The sequence below is a fragment of the Pteronotus mesoamericanus genome, unplaced genomic scaffold, assembly GCF_021234165.1.
Source record: "Pteronotus mesoamericanus isolate MK-2021 breed Mesoamerican mustached bat unplaced genomic scaffold, CSHL_Meso_final contig_82, whole genome shotgun sequence".
NCBI lineage: Eukaryota > Metazoa > Chordata > Mammalia > Chiroptera > Mormoopidae > Pteronotus > Pteronotus mesoamericanus.
In genome coordinates this window covers 2,981,330-2,999,976 of record NW_026555265.1, presented here as the reverse complement: position 1 = coordinate 2,999,976, position 18,647 = coordinate 2,981,330, and the positions used below count along the sequence as shown (strand labels likewise).

Below are 18,647 nucleotides of genomic sequence, written 5' to 3'. Positions count from 1 at the left end.
CTCGGCATCCTTGTGTGAAGGGTCCGGTTGGCTCAAGACTGCTTCAGAGGATGAGATGAGGACTAACATCTGATACTTAGGGGAGCTCTGACAGGACAGTTCAAAGGTTTAGGGCCACCCACATAGCTTTAGTTCTCTCTTCTTCCTAACAGCACCCAGATATTCTTTTGCAGGATCACCACTTCTCCGCTGTGTAGATGCCATGAAGTCGGAGTAGGAAGGTTTCAAAATTCAGAGCAGAGCCCCAGTTCACACATGCCAGTTGTCAGTGTCTTCTGTGTGGCCTCAGTGACTGGTACAGAAGTACACAGTTACCCGAGTCTATGAGAAAATGGCAAAAGGGACTCCTTCCCACAATGGCAAGGAGGTGACCTACAGCCCAGGTGGCAGCAAACAGCCATCTCATGACCACAAAGTGAAACACCCCAACAATGAAGCCAACACAGAGAACAGGGCAGAGCAAGGAGCCCAGAAGAGACAGGGCCAAGCCGTGCTCACACTGGGCCTGGTGCCCACACTACCTCTGACCGGCCGGTTTCCAGTGGATCCCCTACCCACTTTGTTGTCAGTAACATCTCTATTTAATGTGCCTGAGGCCACTTAAGTGTTTTAGTAGACAAAATCCACTGTTAGCTCACAGTTAGCTTACAGAAAATAAAAAGTCCCACGTCTCTCCCAGCTCACTCTTGTCTAGGTATTCTCTTTCATTCTGTCACTACACACTAGACTTTTTTTTTTTAATCTAAATGTAAACCTTTGTATTCATCACAATTTAATTTCAAATGCTGAAAAAAATTCAGGAGGTAGAACAGGTAACAAAGATGCACAATCGATGCTTAAAGTGCATGCCTGGGGCAATGCTTTCAAGACCACATTTGAAATTTTAACAGGCTAAACTGTTTAAAAGTCAAAACAGTTGTCTCTAGCCTTCTATCTTACACAGATCCGTAGGTACAAAGCAAAGTCTGATGTCCTTCTAAGATGCATTGATGAAGGAAAAAAAAGGGCAACAAAAGGTAATTATAAACTGAGCCACACTTTTCAGTGAAGTTACGTTTTATCACTCACAACAGCATCTGCTTTGTATTGGAAATCTGCATCATAAACAGAGCAATACCTATATTTTATTCAATATAAAGCCAGTGCTTGGGGCACGTACAGACTGGCTCTGAGGATGGAGACTACAGATCCAAAACTGTAAATAGAAGCCTTTCCCAGAATCCTCCAGCCATGTGCCTCAAGTCTCCTCACAGCCTGCGGTAGCCCACACCATTGATGCTTTTTATGACCCTTCTTTTCTAGAACACGATGTTCTGTTCTACCCTCTAAAGACAGAAGAATTCTGAAACACAAGGGGAAACTTATCTTACCTGATTACCATTCCCCTTTCTGAATGTGCAAGAGTTCAAATCCAGATCCCAATGAAGCTCTGGTGAGCCCTTTAAGACACAGGTTCAACCCTTTGCCTAAGCACAGTTAGCCTCCCCTACCTCAAAGGATTGTTGTGAAAATAAAATAAAATCACAGAAGAAGCATCTTATACAGGGGTAAATAAAAGCCACTCAAAAATATTACTTTCTTTCCTCACAAATGTCCCTAGGACTGTTCACTGACATTTTCATTTTGGTCTTCAATTTCAAGAACCGTTCCCTCCATGTCAAAGGAGAAAGGAGGAAGGAATGCAATTATTGGCAACCGGAAATCATCATTACCCCAAATTTTCTTCCAATCTCTCCTCAAGCCAGCTTCCAAGAGCTGAGTCCTGCCTTTTCTTTGCCACACATTTTATTAGCATTATTATTTTTCACCCACTGCCAATGAACTTAAGAAAAAAGAAAGAACATTTTGGTCCTTCTCTAGTTCTTAGTGCATGCTCGTTATTAATGCCATACTTTCCTTCATTGAAAACCATTGATTTTTAAAACTCATTAAAACATGAATGTTGACTATAAAAAAAAGATGTTTTCTTATCTGCATAGGACTCACCAATTGAGGAAAAAATATCTTCCCTCCAACGAGTGCCCAGAAGCACAGTGAAAAAAAGCCCTAAACCAAGAATCAGGGGAGTGGGTTCCGTCCTCGGTTCTGTTTCTGAGCCTCAATGGTCCAACCTGTGTGTGAGAAATGGGAGAAGGAGCTGTTCGTGAATCTCTAGGATCTCACGAGCTTCAGGACTTCCCAGGTTTATGAACTCGCTGACTAGACCATACTGAGAATGATGCCAGGCTCAAAGCGCACAGATCTTGCAGCACACCTCGGTTCCTCCCAAGCCTCCAGTCAGCTTCTGACACATTTATTTCACTAATTTGCCTCCGACTGGTGAGGAAAGAGAATGCCAGGGCCCTTGTTCATCCTCGGCTTTCCAGGGAAAACAGCTTCACAGTAATATCAGAGATGAAAGAGGCAGATCAATTAGTTAGATATGTTTTAGACAAGAAAAAAATTAACAGCAAAATCTAAACTACAACTAATTAAAAGAAACAAGGAATGTGAATTTAAAGACAAATTTCTAACTATGGAACCTAGCAAGCCCTCTGAACCTTAATTCCCTTGCCTGAAAAGTAAGAGTCAATGAGCAGCAGAGAGTAAGACACTCTTGACACTTCCTAGTAAGTCCTCATTATGTGTTTCCTTTAATTAAGAGCTATTACTATTTTATTAAAGATGAAGCAATATACATTCCAGCATACACAGATGCCAAAGCATTTGGTTGTTTTACACGTGGCTTTTTTAATATTCAGGAGAAACATACGAGAAAAACTACTACTCCTATGTTCATTGTTCTCATTTTAAATATTATTAAATCAATCATGCAATTGTTTCACATATATTTTTCCATTCAGTCTTCAAATGTCCGTACAAGAACAAAGTTGGGAGGGACCTTAAAAAATGACCCACCTCAACTCTTCCAATTGGCAGGCGGAGAAGCTGGGGCCAGAGCGGGAGGCGGCCGCTCCAGGAGCCCACAGCCGTGAGTGGCAGGCAGCACAGGGCTGCAGGCCAGAGCTTGCTCCACTGCATCCAGTTATGGCCACTTTGATGGAGCGTGAGGGTTCTCAATGGGCAGAAGGACTTTCCCTTGGTTACACAATGGGCTTTGGAGCAAAATACCAAGTTCCACACCCACGTCTCTGAACACTTGCTTCAAAGCTCTCAGCGTACAGCCGGGCAGCAGAAAGAAATTAAATTAGAAAAATGGAGCATAATCAAAATGAACACAGCAAAGCAATGAGTTTCCTGAGAGCTAGTGGTTTTCAAGGACATTAAAATTCTCAAAGCTGCCCTGGCCGGTGTGGCTCACTTGGTTGGGCATCATCCAACTAGCAAGTCAAAAATGTCACTAGTTCGATTCCTGGTCAGGACACAAGCCTGGGTTACATGCCAGGTCCCAGGTTGGGGGCGCGTGGGCAACGCAACAGATCGATGTTTCTCCCTCATGTTGATATCTCTCTCCTTCTCTTTCTCCCACCTTTCCCCCTTTCTAAAAATAAATAAACAAAATCTTTAAAAAAAGAATTCTCAAAGCCATTCCACTATAATGAGAGAAAGGCATAATTTCAAACTTGCTGAGGAATAACACATTAGCAGCATTGGACCTGTGGACAGTGCAATCACACAGAAAACAAAAGACACCCCCCACCCTCAAGGCCCGAGAAACCAGAGCTGCTCCTTGCAGAGGGAGATACAAACCAGAACAGTTTCTACATCAGCCACCAGGGAAGTGTGACTTCCTTCCCCCATTCGCTGAAAGGCAAGCTCTCCACCGTGGCCCTAGGGCAGTGGCTCACACTTGCCAGCTTCTCTCCGGGCACCTATGAGAGTGGCCTCCCTGTTCCATAGTCAGCTCCTCTTTTAATATTTTTTTTCTTCTTTTCCATAAAGAGAACAAGCAGCTTTGCTAAAGAACCGCTGTGAAATGATTGAAGTTCCCATGCAAACAAACCATTAGCATAGTTCAAATGCAATTTAAATTACCAGTTGTTAAAGTGCTCCTCAATTTCTCAGTAAGTTTCCAAGGAGAATTACATGCTATATACTATTTAATTGGTTGTTTTCTATTTTTTAACATCCATTTATCCCCCCTACCACTCTTATATTTCAGAAGTGTCTATAAAAGCTTCCCTTTAAAAAATTATACATTGTTGAATAGATTAAATCTAAAGATTGAAAAGTATCAGAGAAACAGCTGCATAATTATGCACCTCAGCAACACTGATGGTTTTGACACCATAAAACATGCAAAATTTTTAAATCTTAGGAGTCATCTCACAGCGCTGTCATTTTTCACAGATGAAGACACTGAGATCCCGATGGGGAACAGAAGGGTCGACTCCAAGTCCTCTCACTGGTCAGTGGCAGAATCACGAACTCCCAGCCCTGTGCCTCCTCTTCCCACCACCACATGGTTGGAGCAGCTGATGGGAAATACTCAATGAATTTTCCACCCATAATTTTTTAAAAGAAAATACGAAGTCTTCTGCAAACACACTCCTGATCTCAAAAGCGGAGATGGGCAAAGGCAAGTGTCTTCCCAAAAGGAGAAAAAGGAAGTAAAGGCTGATGAATGAGCACAGTCAAAGAAGTTTGAAATGAGCAGATTCTTGGCAAGAGAAGTCAAGACACTCATCTAGATTCATTAATCAAGCTATGAGGCATCGGGGCCGCTGAGTTCCACTGCATTATCTAGCCTGGAATGAGGGCCTGCCTCCAGAAGGAGAGGATGAAGGACCAACAAAGTAAAGGCAGGTCTTGTCACATCTTAAATAGAAAGGACCATTGTGGGTACAGGACGAAGTTCATGGCTTGATATTGGACTTGTGTAAGTTACTCGCCCTCTCTGAGCTCAAGCTTCCCTGTCTGCAAGATGGGGCCAATACCTCCTACCCATCAGGGAGGACATAATCATGCCCTGGAATTCCACATCCAGTGTGCGCAGCATAGAGCCAGCGAGAAGGCTGCATTGATTAAGGTTCACCCCTTGACTGCCAAGGTTTCTGTAATGTCTCAAAGCTAATTATAGGGACTATAACCGAGTCTTTCAAGCCATGAATGTTCCCTAAGTCTGTTAGATGCTATATGTCCTCTAACTCTAAATTCATTTATTTTGTCATTCAAGAAAATAAAATAAAGCATGTGTATGAAAACTTAAAAACATTCAAGCATTTACCATCAAAAGCAAACTTTTTTGGAACGCCTATTTAAAAATGGTCTTCAACCCCAGTATGAGAACCACACAGCAGTAAAAATCCCAACTTAATGTCCAAAACCTCATTTAACCTTTCCATCAACCCTACGAGAAAGATTTCCCAATTATCCATTAAGGAAACTGAGGGTCAGGGAGGTTAGGCAAGGTTTCAGAGCTAGGAAATGGTAAAGCCAGGACTTGAACCCTAGTCTTCCAAACCATGCTCCAAGACAGGTTTTATTACTTTGCACTTACAACTATACTGTGAACAGCTATTCTGCTCAAGGCAGATATATACCTATCTAAAAAACCTCTTCTGCTATTTTCACATTTCAAGAGGCTTTGGGATAGAAAATAAAGGCCAAACTTTCAAACTTAAAAAAAAAAATGTTCTCATTAGAAGCAAATAGGCACTTCTTGAATTCCACCTTCCTGTTATGTTCTTAAATGAAATAAGCTCAGAGTCCTGGCTGTAAGCGGATATCTGCTGGGTATATGGGAAACAGGCTTGAGAAAGTTAGCAATGAGCTGATATCAGACCAATTCAAAGAGAGAATTCAAATGACTGAGCTCAGGATCAAACAAATCACTGAAAGCCTTAGTATGAGCTTCTGAACACCCTTCAGTTGCAAATGTTAGCTAACAGGATGTCATGTGCCCCGTATTCAGAGGTGCACAAAACAGACACTTGCTATCACCTCCTGTCCTTAGTAAGGCGCAGTGTATGGACCTAGCAGGTGTAGGTACTTAGTCAGATGTGCCTTGAGCTCTCAAAGAGCTCATAACCTCACTGGAGACGCGCTCAAATACACAAAACAGAAAGAAAAGTTTGCAAAGCACAAGTGCCTGCCATGTTGCTCCAAGGGTCTGGAAGAGCCTTGCAGATGACTTCTAAACTGAGCCTGAGCACCCAAGAGGATTTCCACGTACAAGGGGGAGGAAATAGGTCCAGGGAACACAATGTGCTAGGGCCTTGAGAAGGATGAGTTCAGTGTGTTCTGGGGGAAAGTGACTAATGCAGTGAGGCCAGCAGCAAAGCATGTAGTAGGACACAGTAGGACATGAGGCTGAAAAGGAATGCGACAGCCAGGGCGTGGAGAACCTGTTCACCAAGCTAAAATACTTGGATCCTGAGACCTGTAGGTAGTGCCCTTTGAAAAATGACTCAAGAGAAAGTGAAATGGTAGCGCTATCCTTTTAAGATTGGAATTGCCTTTCCATGGTCAGGGGTCAAGCACAGCAATGGTAGGAATGTCTATAGGACAGCTCCCTCTGAGGGGCCCAACCCACAGAGAAGTCAGAAGAGTAGGTAGCTCTCAGAGTTATCCCAAATCCACAACTCCATGGAGACCCTTTCCTCCAGTCTGGTAGCCTCACCCTGGATAAGACCCAGGAAAGAAACTAAGTATCGCTTTCCAAGCAGGATTTCTGCTCTGCTTCAGGGATTGCCTGCAGTGCCCAACTTGGTGAATCAGAGAAACAGGCTGCACCCAGGCTCTCACCTCTTTCCCATCACTGAAGAAGAGGGGCCAGAGGCCTGTCCAGCACTTACTGTGTGTGCCCAAAGCTCCACAACTCAGAGCTCTCACCCAGGCCTGGCACCATGTGACTGGAACCTTCAACAAGCAATGGGCTTGCCATGATGTCAGCAGTGAAGTCGTACAGAATCCCTTCTCTTAAAGAAGCCTTGGTAGCAGGTCCCCTATGTCAAAGACACAGGCGAGATGGGATTCTCTCCCTTCCTGTCCTTAGGGAGCTTCCAGTCTGGAAGGAGATAAGCTATCAACAGAGTAGGAGATGGCAAGTGTGCCTCAGAAGAAAAACAGGTGACAATACAAATCCTCTTCACAACCCTATGACTTGGTATGATTACTTCCACCCATTTGACAGATGAGGAAACAGGATCAATTAGGTTAACTACCCTGACAGACCACACAGCCAGGAAGTATTACAGCCAAAATTTGAATCAAAAGCCTGTGTTCATAAGCACCATAGACTCTCTACTGCCACACAGCCCACTGCGAAGTGAGTTGGCAGAAGAGAGAACAGAGAGAGCACTTCTAGTGTGGCAGAGTGTAGACGGCGGGGCATGTGGATGGTGGGGAGCAGATGATCAGGGAATACTTCATTCAGAAAGTGTCATCTGTGCAGAGGTTTATAAGGGCTATGGATGAAAGGGGAGAGGTCTTCTCCAGTTAAAGGAAGGGCATGAGCTAAGGCACTAAGGTGAGAAAATGCAGGATATTGTGAGGAACAGCAGGAAACGGGGCTGACTTAGAGATAAGCTAGCAGGTACATCAAGGAAGCTCACAGGAGGCATAGATTGCCGTCTGGTTATGATGACCCCTGGGTTCCAGGGAAAGGAGCTTTTATTTAATGCCAAAAATACTAGAAAAATGTTATAAATGAAAACAATATATAAACTACAGTCAGGGACATACAACTGAATATACTAGGAAAATAATGACCATTCCAAAGCAGAACTGTGGCATGGTTTCAGCTTCATTTGGGATTCTGGGCTCCAGTGCCAAGGCCACGTATTGACCTTTCAGAACCTGGGCCAAAATCAAGAACAGTAGGCCTTCAGGTCCTTTCGGGTCAAAGTACAGAGGGACATTGTCCTCTGGCAATGACTTTGGGAGTTCGGACTTCTATACCTACTTCATAGACCCTGATCTTCTTGAGTAGAGTCCCTATAGCTTACTAAATGAATTTCAGGCCCTAGCTGGAGCGAAAGTGCCCCTAGTTGGTGACCAGAGCTTAGAGAACAAGATGGGAATCACAGTATCAAAAGACCTGCACTTGATTCTTGGATTCTCCACAAATTAACTATTCAATCCTGAGCAAATCATTCCTTTTAACAAAGGCACAGTTTCCTCACTTGTAAAGTGGAAACAATCATACTCATATAGAGAGTTCTTGTGAGAATTAACAATTTACTTGGGAGATGAAATATAAGGATATGTGCTTCTACACGCAGGCTGGCATGTTTAGAATAGGCACTCCCCTGAAAGCCACCATGTTAACAGGGGTAGTAGAAAAACTGCCTAATCCTCCTGGTGAAGTATCTAAATCTGGAGTTGTCAACAATTTCTCCCCCTGTTGAAAATTGAGCTGTATTCCCCAGGCAAGTCATTACATCTTTTTGTGCCAAATTGTTTTCATCTTTTAAATGACCCAGTAATCCCACTTTGGGCAATATACAACAGGGAATAATCCAAAAGGAAAAAAGAAGGCAATTTGTTCGTAGATGTTATTCGTAGTGCTATTTCTAGCTCTTTATATCCCTCTATTATAGCACTTATCTCACTGTGCTGTAATTATCCACTCCCCTTCCAGACGCCTCCAAATTATCTCTGAATCAATCCCCAGCACCTAGCACAATGCCTGGAATACAGTAAGAACTCAATAAATGTTTGTTGACTAAATGAATGAAAGAAAATTTAAAAAAAAAAACCGAATGAGCAAAAAACACAACACTTTTTAAGAGATAATATTAAAGAATCTTAAAAAAGAAAATAAAATTGGTATCTACAGACGGCAAACTGGATAGGAATGTCCGAAGAAACCTCAGGGTTGAATTTCAGATGACTTAATTTCTGATCTCTGAGCATCTCCAGGCCGAGTGTAGTACAAGGTCACAAGACCCCCAGGGATGTGAGGTCACATATGAGCACTGCCTTACATGGACTAAATCGCCTAACTGCTCTGTTTATCCCCTGAAAGGTGGAGCATTTACTGGAAAGCCTAGCACATTAAAAGGAATTGCAGGGAGATGGCAAGAGCCAGCAAGTGTAAATTCACATGTAAATGAAAGAGGAGGACTGGGAGGCGCCCTTCAACCAAAGTCTTCAAGCCAAGCTGGGGTTTCGAAGACCCAGCTCTTTCTGGGTTCCCACTAAGCCTTCCAGACCCATGTTACAGGGTGGTTGGTTGAAGCCTCCTCACCAGGGAGCTCACTGCAGGCAGGAATCTCTACAAGAACAGACAACACATCAAGGAAAAATATTAAGTTAAATATGGCCCATAAAGTCAACATCACTCTGAATGTCCTGTATTCTTGGTGGGAAAGAATGCTTTCTACAAATACCCAGGGAAAGCAAAGGAAACGGCTTGTGCTACGGGGCTTATTTGGGGGCATTCCAGCAGCTCTTAGCCAGGAAGTCAGAGGCAGGAAGCCACTGCCCCCCATTCATTGGCCAAAAGCTCAAGGTTAGAAACCAAAGCAGGGAGCACACAGGCTCCTTAGTCCAGATCAGCTGCAAGTCTGTGCACCTCCCCCTACACATGTTTTCACTTGCATCGCGGTCTCCCAGAGTCCTGCCCACTGAGCTTGACACGTCTCTGAAGGATACTGCACTTGACATCCCATAGTGTGGACAGCCCCTCCAAAACATGTCATGAACCCGTCCACTTCTCTCTGGCCCCACTTCTACCACCCTAATTGAAATAACCACCACCTCGCACCTGGATGATTCCAAGAGTCTCCTCCTAACCTTCTTGCTTCTACTTCTGTCCCCTCCTTACACCCACTTCCCCCCACAGAAGCCAGAATGACGATGATGGTAAAACATAACTCAAACGCTTCCTATCGGACTTAGACTCAGGTCCCCACCTCCGCTCTAGCTTACAAACACCGCCCAGCCCCTCCCTGCTCGTCTCAGGCTTTCCCCCTGGAACCCAGGACCTTCCGGCACCTGTTCCAACAACACAAACCCATTCTCACTCCATGGCCCTTGCACAGACTGTGCCCTCTGCCTGCAATGCTCTTCTGATTTTTACATGACTAGCTTCTTGTCATTCACATTTCAGCTTAAACAATCACCTCCCAGAGCCCTTCCTCCATTCACTCAGTCAGAGCGCCTGACTGGGTGAATCCTCCTATGTGTTACTTAATCATTCTCTCCTGTTTATGTGTTCATTTAATATCTGCCTCCTCCGCATACCCCTACTGGAATGCAAGCTCCAAGGGATCATTGTTTCCTGTGTCTTTTTCTTCTCTCTAAACCCAGTGCTGGATCAGCGCCCAGAACAGTACAAGGCACATGAGTGGGAACCCAATAAAAATTCAATAAAATTAGACAAATGCATGCCACTGATGAAAGAAACCTTACAGACTGCGGAAGGGCAAGTAGCCCAGAACTGCAGCTAACACCTTGGGCTCCAGAGTCAGACATGGACCACGAATGCTTGCACTCAGAAGCTGTAGGAGCTTGGGTGAGTTTTCCCACTCTCTAGGCCTTACTTTTCTCAAGTAAAATGGGAATAAATGGGCGCTGGCTTGTGGGAGTGCAGGGAGATCGGAAAGTGGTAAATCGTGGATTGCGCCTAGCCTAGGACTCAGCGCAGAAGAAATGTCTGCTGCCGTCACCAGCAACCCCATCTTCCAGGTGGGAAAACTGATGATCGGAAAGGAGCGTGCATCATCACCAAAGTTAAACAGTGAGTGAGCCCTGGCTGGCATGGCCCAGTTGGTTGGGCATCGTCCCATAACCGAAAGATTGCAGGTTTGATTCCCAGTCAGGGCACTTGCCTACTCTGCAGGTTCAATCCCTGTCCCTGTCCTGGTGTGTACAGTCCTGGTCTGGGTGCATACAGAACACAGCCAATCAATGTTTCTCTCTCTCCCTTCCTTTCTTCCTTTCTCTCTCTAAAAAGCAATGAAAAAATGTTATGGAGTAGGGATTTAAAGAAAAAGAAAACACTGACTGAGCAGCAGAGCCAGGTCAGAAACTCACATCTTCAATCTCTGTCCACGGGCCAGCTGTTCCTTAGACATAACAACAAAAATACCTGATACCATGTCACTGATATATATATATTTTGCCTTGTTCCAGAAAGGATCTAACGTACCTGACAAAAAGATGCACATCGTTCATGACCTTTTTTTAAAGTGAACAAAATTGGGGAGGAAGATGGAAAAATAAGTGAAGGAAAGGGTTACAAAAAAATAGGAGCCGTAAATCTTATACTCTTTGTTACAAACAGGCTTCATATTTGGCTCTGAGATGCCCAGAAGTCAAAACAAAACAGAGGAAAATACCTGTGGATCTTCCTTTAAAACACTTGGCAATTGAAATGACACAACATGTGAAAAGAGGTGACACTATCCAGTTGAGAAATGCACTGGGTTTTCACACTCTTGTCAGCTAAAATCCAGTATCTGCTTACTCCCAATCACGTGCACTCTGAAGTCACACTATTGGGTTCAAATCCTACCTCCACTACTTATGGTGTGACTCAGGTTCTTCCTTTATAAAATGGAGGTTTAAAAAAAAAAGTACCTAAATGGGTAAAAAAAGAAAAAAAAGGGGTATATACATACAAGGGAATATTATTCTTTCTTTAAAAGGATGGAAATTCTGACACATGCTACAACAGGATAAACCTTGAGGGCGTTATTCTAAGTGAAATAAGCCAATTACTAAAGGACCAACACTGCGTGATTACACTTACATGAGATCCCTAAAAAAGTCAAACTCGGAGAGAAAGAAGGTAAATTAGTGGATGTCAGGGGCTGGCGAAAGGAGAGAATGAGGAGTTAATGCTTAAACGGGTACAGAGTTTCAGTTTTGTAAGATGAAAAGCGTTCTGGAGATTGGTTGCACATGTGACAGTATGTAACCCTACTGAGCTGTACATCCTAAAACAGTTGAGACGGTAAGCACTACATTAGGCGTATTTTATCAAAATTAAAAATAAAATTTTAAAAAATACTATGTACTTGTGGTTAGCTGTAATAGTAACTCTATGATTTAGGTGAAGTGCTTAGCCCCAAGCTTGGTACCGGGAAGTAATCGATTTATGTCAGTTCTCATTACCAGGAATAGCGTTCACACTGGTACCACCAACCCTAAACTCTTAGTGCCCCTGTCCATCAGCACCACAGCAGAAAAACATCCCAAGCCTTTCTGCTTCAGGGCAGCCTCCTCCCACGCACGGCCTCCAAGCCCCACCCAGCCACAGGCCCCATGGAGGAGAGAACAGGTTACTTACAGCCTCTCCCCAGGGCTCCAGGGCAGCTTAGAAAGCTGCACCCCCTCTCTTCAATACTGACCAGAACAAGCATAGGTCTCAGAGCACTTTCCCCACACTATTAAAATATGCCACCCAATGCCACTGGCATCAAAGTGCTTCCCCAAAACGCATCTCCATCATCTTCCCTGTATTGGAGTAAGAGACCCCCTAAGTTGATCGGAAACTGAACTGACCACACAGAGTTACTGGTTACAGTATCTGGTGTACTGTACTACAGTGGTGCCCTCTTGGTCTCTTGTCAGATGCTGGCACTGCATCAAAGAAAGCTAAAAATGAAGTGTGTGTGCGTGTGTGTATGTGTGTGTGTTTAAAATCTACTCAGAATCAGAGCTCACCTTTGAATGGGAGGGGAAACTACTCCAGAATTCTTGCAGCTTCAAGAAAGGCGGCAGAGGCCTAGATGGGAAGGCCCTGCTCAATTTCTTTCAAGGCCCGTTCACAGTTTCCACTGCCACGGATAAAATGGAAATAAAGGGCTCCACTATTCAGTCCCGCCTTTTAGACCAGCTATCGTCCCCTTTCAAAAAAGGAAAAGATGCATGCAGCAAAGCAGATCAGAACGTAGCAGCTCACATTCAGACAACATTCACATGATCAAAAACAGGAAAAGATAAGTAGAAACCCAAAGAAGGGGGAAAAAGTAAAATTTTCAAAAACAATTTCAGGCATCTAAGCCCATATAACATGACTGAAAGAGGTCTGAACTGGGAGGATGTGGTTCTGGTTCTCAATTTCTCACCAATTAGATCAGTAAATGTGGACAACTCTGGCATCTCTGAGTCCCAGTTTCCTCACCTGCAAAAGGTGCATGTTTTCTGCCTTTGCCTGAAGGAACAGCTTTTGTGTAGCGGAAGGAAGAATGAACACAGAGTGAGAAAATCTGTGTTCTAATCCCACCTAACTAGCCAGGTACCTGCAAAGCGAGTTAGCTGGGCTCTCTGGGCCTCCACTGCCCACTGTCATCCTGTAAAATGAGACAGGTCAACTGAATGATCTCTAAGTGTCCCCCTACATCTGACAGTCCATCAAAAAAACACAGATGTCCTGTATACCTGGTGTCTTTCCAAACTGTGAATGGTGTGCAAATGCTATATAGCAACATTCTGCATACTCTTAAGTCCAACCATAGCTCTATCTTTCAAGCTAAAACTATCCCTGCCCAAGCAACCCCAAACATCCCTTCTGTCTTGCTGCTTTAGCCCTAGCAATCAGACAGACAACACTCCCAAATTATCTTTCCACCCAGTCCAAGTTAGGCCTCAGGTGGGGAAAATATCTCTCTAACTTTTCTATACACAAATAGAATGTTTCCTCAGGCAGAGCCTGGCTCTAAATCCCACTGTGAGGAGTAGTCCCCTGGGAAAGCAGCTGTCCACACCCCAAATTAAAGCACCAGTGCTCCCAGCAACAAGCCCCATCACCAGCAAGCTAGCCAGCTGTCAGGGCTGAAAACTCAGGGTCTGGAAGCCGAAATGCCATTCGCTCTGGCAATAATGAGGTACTTACGCGACGTCAGGCCCCACAGGCAGCTGGCCCTCCGCTGGCTCTCACTCCCTCTCATACACCCCGAGTCCCACTGCAAGGAGGTGATCCCAAGGCCAGAGGGGAACAGCACTGAGACATTCTCTCCTCAGCTTCCAGAACAAGGGGCAAAGGAATGGAGGGGAGGGATGCAAGCGGAGGGGGGGAGGGGTATGACTTTGTTTCTGGAAACAAGAATTCAAATCCTGCTTCTCCTAAACCCTGAGTCACCTCCCTCTCTTCCAATAGATCAGTGTGGTGGGTAAACATTTCCATATATGGGGAAGCAGGCTAGAGGATGTCAGAAAAATCACCCGTCTGTCCTCTGGCACTTGAAGAACATGCCCCACTTAAGACAGAATTCCTTACTGGGAGTAAATGATTAACCCCAAAAGAAGTGGAGTCTGGACTGTTCCACATGCTCCCCCGCCCAAACAAGGGACTGGTTTGAAAGTCTGATGAAAGTTCACCTTAGGAATGGGGTCATCTAGAATGCAACTCCATTTATGAAGTCAATCTATTAATTCAGGGTAAGGGGAGGTATTGCGGGGGGAGGGGTTCACCTGAAGAGGTCACCGAGAATCCAGTCTGCATTTCTTTTAATGATAGATGAGTCCTAAAACAATTGGCTCCCTTAGGCAGAGATTCCTCCGAAAAACTTAGTTTTGCGTGAGTTCTTCATAGGACAGACACCAAGCAGGAAGACCCAGAATAAAACCAGACTCTCCAGAGAACCCTGGGTGGGGGGTGAGGGTGGAGGGAGTAAAAGGGTGGAATGCCCAATTTAATTTGTAAGATTAATTTCAATCTTAAGTTCCTGAGTAGTGCTCAGTGACTAAATTGGACGAGTGAAGTCAGTCAGGAATGAATCTGGTCTAAAATAACTCCAGACTAATTAAGAGAAAGAGAAAGAAGAGAGAGATGAAATGCTGAGGGAGATGGTGGTATGGGAAGAGAGGGGCTGGGTCAGAGAAGGGAAGCCATATTTTGGCTTCCCAGTGGTTCTGTTTCTTAGTGTGATCTTGTTCTACTCTTGGCTACAAAGACTTTTGTAGGTCAGACAAGCCGTTCTAGAATTATCACCCACTTCCTGGCTTTGGGGTCTGCACCATGAGGATGCTTGTTCTCATCCCCTAGAAGATTCTCAGGGAATCTTCTAGCAATAAAGAGCACTGGTCAGGGAGTATGGGGACCCAAGCCCTAAGCCCAGATCAATCGCTCCTTAAAATCTGGGACAAATCAGTTCTCCTCTTCTAGCTTATACTGCCTCACCTACAAATTGGGTAGCTAACCCAAGATTGTCCAACTATGTGCTCTAAAAGCAGCCTCTACTTGGTCTAGACAAATAGTCATGACACATTTATTTTGATTACTCGTTTTTGCAAGCATGCTACAAGTATCCCCCAAATTACCAACATTTCTTATTTATTACTTGCTTCATCCATGAACATAAATATAAGTGACTATTAAATAAGATACGGAAACAGGATCAGAGAACCTACCCCTACCTGCCAGAACCAGAGCTCAGTACAGAAGTCTCAGCGCTGCAGTATCCCAGGGGCTCCCAGAGGCAGGCCTGCAGAGGGGCAAGGGATGGTCCTCACGCGTAACGCAGAAGACTAGACCAGCCGTCAGACTTAGTGGTTCTATAGAAAGGCTGTCATCTTCTCAGGAGATCCAAGTCCATTCTAATATTGCCACAGGTACATTTTAGCAGATGAAAGACATATTCCATGAGAAAGAGCTGCGCATGGATGGCCTGGGAATTCTGAAAACCAAGGACCAAGGCAAGAGCTACAGGGGTAGTTACAAAAAGCAGAATCACAGTTTTCATCCTCTACTTTGCAAGTAGCACTTAGAGATCAGCTTCCACATCCACAAAGGGGCTCTTCATTCCCTAACGTATGTGTACTTCTCTTCCTCTTGACCACTGGATCAACAGGAGAAAAACTGAGCCGATGCCCCTGCACCGCCCTCCCCGTACCCGTCAGTGAATCCCTACATGGTAGCCCTGAGATCTCCAGAGAGGTGAAGATCATCTCCTGAAGCTGCAAGTTCCATCTTTGCAACAGAAAGTTCTTCCTTATATGGAAGGAAATCCGGCTTCCTATGAAGCTACCTAAGATCTCATCCCTCGGTTGCTCTGGCTGTTTCCCGACCATATCCCACTGCTTGCTCCTAATGCATTTGTTGCCAACTTGAAATACATCCTTTCTGAGTTTTCCAATAAGTGTTACTGTAAAGCATCCTGTTCCACATATATACTGCTGGCCTTATGGATTCACAAGATGTATCCTGTTAAATCCCAATCACTGAGAAATGGGAGAAGTTAGGCCTTCTGGACCAGTTTGTCACCTACCTCTACCTCATCACCATACCGCATCCCCACCTTCTGTGGACAAAGCTCAGGAACGCACATCCCACTCCCAGCTCCCCACTCCTGCTCTCTGGTCCTGTCAGACCTAAAGCTGTCTCCAAGGTGCAAGACTGTTCCAAGGCGCACGAAGAGAGGGAGCTCTGTAGAACACGAGAGCCTTCCCAACACAAGCGCTGTCAGCGGCCTGCCGGCAGGGCAGCAGAGCCGCTCCGTTGACCGGGCGGCTGGGAGCTCATGATCCCTGACAACTCCAGCATCATTTTAGACCTTGGTGTCTTTACAAAAAGGGAGGAAATGTTCTTCTCTGCCACAGTTCTGATGGCACTATTTGGATTTAAGGTACAAGTAGCAATGATGCCTCCCATTAAAAGCATACTTTACTGCTTAGTAAATGCTTTCCCAGGTAGTCTCACTTAATCCCTCTGGCAATTACTGCTGGAGGTAGCCTTGCACCTAATTTAGTGATAGGAATACTGTGGCTCAGAGAGGTTAAGTATACTCCCGAGGTCACAGCAAGGGTAAGTAGTAAAAAGAACACTGGTTTAGAAAGTTAGGCTGCTTGAGATTCCAGGTGCAGTTCTGCTAAGCTGTATGACCTCTAAACAACTGTTTAACTTTCCAAACCTTGGTTTCTACACCTGAAAATGAGAGATTAAAAGAGACACTCTGTCTGCTTCTCAGAGCAGTTATGAGGATCAAATGAGATGTGAATGAAAGCCCTCTGAAAGACGGGGAAGGTAGTACAAAAGCGTAGGGGATCATGGTGTGATTACTTGTAAATGACTGTGCATTCCATTACAAATTCAAAGAGCGGTGAGGTCATTCTTAAGACAAGGAAACATGAAGGCTCTGGGAATTAAAGACTAATAATCTGATACTCTACAGGGTTATTTCTATATACTACTCACTTTTAAAGCTGAAGGTCAGCAGTGGCTGTCAAATTTTCAACTGCAAAGTCACATATGTCTACAGGAATGCTCAAGACAGACTCTCCCTTGTCAGCCACAAGCAAATGCCAGGCCAAAAGGAGGTAGCAGAGATAGACATTTAGAAGACCCCCCCCCCCCCCCCCACCTCCGAGAGTCTTAGTTGTGGAAACGTGACCTGCAATGTTTTCCTTGGAGAAGCTGTTAAGAAACACAGGCTCCAGCCTCTCTGCAATATGCCTGTGGGGAGATATGCAAACAGTAAGGAGCTATTTACCAGAGAGCACTAAGGAAGCTCCCAAGCATGAATTATCAAGGGCACAGGATATTTCAAGTTGCAGAGAGCAAAAAGATAGAAATTCCAATCCATTAAAAACTTCCCAGCCACTCTTTCAGATTTGGGACCAAATCTTAAGGCAGCAAAGAGGCCCATTTACATACCAGAGGTCCTGCTGCAGGTTGCCTGGGAGCCAGAGGGCCCCTAAGAAGCTCTGAGAGTGAGGAACTGGTCTGGCTTCCTTCAATCCTCTCCCAACACGATAGTAATCAGGGTTCTCTTCAATTTCTGCAAAGATCCAAGTCATCAATGTCATTAGAGAGGGGCTGGATTTTCCCCAGAAATCCATTCCCAAGGCAGATGAACACACAGCTCAGTGATGATTGTTTTCTGCTTTGCATTTTATCATTGGTTTCCTTGTGCTGAACGCGGGGGAAGAGCACTAAATTAATTTGTGACACAGGTGTGTGAGCTCTAGTGGGAGAGGTGGACAGTCAGGTGGAAACAAACAGAGATAACTTAGAAAAGTAAACTGAAGCCAAAGACCATAATTGTTGCAGGCCAAAGTGATTATAGTCTATTTCTAAAAGCAGAGTGCTTTTTTGAGAAGCAAAGCTCTAATCACACCATTGATCAGTTTAAAAAATAGTCTCTTTGGCTCCTCACTGCCAAATAATAACAACTATAATTTAATGAGTGTTTACTCTGTGCTGAGCATTGTACTGGCAGCAGGTTGCATACATTATGCCATTGAATCCCATCAACAACCCGGTGAGCTGGCCTATCTCATTCCCACATTACACGGAGGAGGAAAGGAAGACTTAAAGAGAAAGTAAACTGTGTCAATCCCAGAGACGCTAAGTGGAAAGTCACAGGGCAAGCAACCCCTTACTACTCCTCCAAGATCTAACCTTTCCCATTGCCTAGCCTCTCCCTATTCCATTTCTTCGAGATGAAATCATGCTCACATAACTATCACACATGATAATCATGTATAACAAACATAACTGTCTCCAAAAATACTTGACAAAAGTCTTTATTTGTTTCTGTCTCCTCACCAGTCCCTTGACGTCAGGAACCTTGCCTATGTTCTCGCCACTGTGTACACAGTGAACACTCAATAGTCACAGGTATTCAATGTGTTAGACAATGTGTTTAAAGGTTGGGCCAGGGAACTAATCTCAGTGAAGCTCCCAAGAGCCAAAGCAGAGACATAGCCAAGTTGAAAGACACAGGTCAAGTACTGTGTACATGGGGCAGCCGGAAGCTTCTGACGGAAGTTCCTCAGAAGCTGCGTGACCTTTGACCTTGCAGCCAGGTGCT

At 44.6% G+C, this 18,647-nt stretch overlaps 1 protein-coding gene across 9 annotated transcripts in view; it reads right to left on the bottom strand.

Moving 5' to 3' along the window:
* Positions 1–18,647, bottom strand: part of LPP (LIM domain containing preferred translocation partner in lipoma) — a 618,933-nt gene that overhangs the window by 551,873 nt on the left and 48,413 nt on the right. For 5 of the 9 annotated variants that reach the window (XM_054585106.1, XM_054585114.1, XM_054585107.1 and 2 more), the window contains exon 2: positions 17,489–17,612. The exons of 1 other annotated variant lie outside the window; for it this stretch is intronic. The gene's annotated coding sequence lies outside the window, so the exon portion shown is untranslated. Of the gene's footprint in view, positions 1–1,986; positions 2,112–13,729; positions 13,846–17,488; positions 17,613–18,647 lie in introns of those variants that run through there. 3 more of the 9 variants (XM_054585111.1, XM_054585113.1, XM_054585115.1) reach the window with 3 other exon arrangements.